This window comes from Chrysochloris asiatica, unplaced genomic scaffold (genome assembly GCF_000296735.1).
Source record: "Chrysochloris asiatica unplaced genomic scaffold, ChrAsi1.0 scaffold00290, whole genome shotgun sequence".
Classification (NCBI taxonomy): Eukaryota; Metazoa; Chordata; class Mammalia; order Afrosoricida; family Chrysochloridae; genus Chrysochloris; species Chrysochloris asiatica.
In genome coordinates this window covers 428,159-429,932 of record NW_006408808.1, presented here as the reverse complement: position 1 = coordinate 429,932, position 1,774 = coordinate 428,159, and positions in this window count along the sequence as shown.

Genomic DNA, 1,774 nt, shown 5'->3' with positions numbered 1-1,774 from the left:
TCATTCCACAAAGCAGTATTGGGGGTGGCTGGGAGAGGGTTGTTTTAGATTTTTCTTTTTTTGTTTTGTTTTTGGAAGCAACTATCATTAGTGATAAATGCATTTTACCAGCACAAGGAAACCTAGGCAGCACTGAGAAAGAAAAAAAACCCCATAATAATCAAACTGACAAGATGGCTGTGGAAGGCTTGTCTGTTGTGGAACAAAGTTGCAGTGGGCTGTTTTCCGAACAGGGCCAAAAAGCTGTCTTCCCTGAGCAACTTTGCTGGCAGTACTGGTGGCGCTGAATGTAAACATCAGCTCAGTCTGACTTGGTGATATTAATCGGTTTGACTGCGAATTAGATTTCAGATTGAACTTGTGACGGGAGTTAATGAGGATTGAGTTTGGGGAATGCTGAAGTGTTAATTTCACATGTGCAAATTCTGAACTGCAGTTCAGTTACGCAATATTTTCACATCAACCCAGTATCGAAAACTAACAGTAGAGAAAACATCAAGTTGGCTGGGGCTCACGTCAGCCCTGTGCTTTTTGGGAAACAAACAGCATGCAGAACGGGATGGTTTATATAGGTCAGTACAACCTCAGCCGCTCCACAGGCTTCCATCCGCAACCAGGTTCCTGTCGCTCATTTATTTATCATTTTTGTTTTAGACTGAAAGTCTCTAGGAGCTTAATTTATATTCTTTGTACCCTTTTTTATTTTTTTCTTAAAATTACCAAAGATGTTACACAAAGGTTAATTATGTTCTCTGTTTTATGCTTTATCTGATGAAGCCAAATATCCTCTTATTGTTGATCAAAGGAGGCGAAAGAATTTCCAGGCAAGTGACAAGATACAGGCTATTACTAACCTGAAATAGAGCGCTGCCCCTACTACATCATAAATGTAGATGACCAAGTAGTTAACGGAACCAAAGTTGGTACTTGTTTTTTGGGCCCTTGTTTTTATTTTTCCCTGTACCTCTACAAAGACTAAAACTCACTCTTCTAAAGAGAAACTTATGGGAATACTGAAGATATAAATAGGACCCAGTGTTAAAGGAGCTACAGAAGGAAGAAAGTCCCATCTCAAAGAAAAAAGTGAACGCAGGCCCCTGAAAATTAGGGTTATCCGATCAAAGAGACAGTTAAAACGTCAGAGTGAACAGAAAAGATTCCACAGTGGAACCAGACCACGTAATAGTGTTTCTAGAATATAATTTTTGTTAGCAAGATACTATACCACTTAGGTTTGAAAAGGACTGTGCTGTGACCACTGCCTTACTTTCGGTAAATCTTCACATACATATATCCTCCAGTTTGGGGTGTCTTTGGGGTTTTTTTTCTCCTGATATATATATCTATTTTTTTTTTTTTTAACCTTTTTTTCCTTCCTGTTTTCTGATTAGACTACAGCTGGCCATTTTCATTAGACAAAAAAGAAGAAAGTAACCCCTCCTGCCCACTCCTAAGCTTGGTACAAAAACGACTTTGGCAGTTACTTTTGAAGCTTCACTCTACTTTCTGTATAAAGGGCAGTCTGTGGTCACGCAAGACTTTCTCCCCCACTCCGTTCTCTTGCCCCCCCCCTCACCCCCAGTTATCGAGGCAGCCTTATGATGTGCAGGCAGTAGCCAGACAGGGTCATGCGAAGGGGGCCCTGTACATCTAAACTGAGTGGTTGCTGGTTAGTTTGATATTCAAAAGAGGATAAAAATCGGGTAGATTAGTTCATTCTCAGCATGTGTAGCTAGACATGAGTAAAGATAACAGCATGAGAAAACTGTTAGTA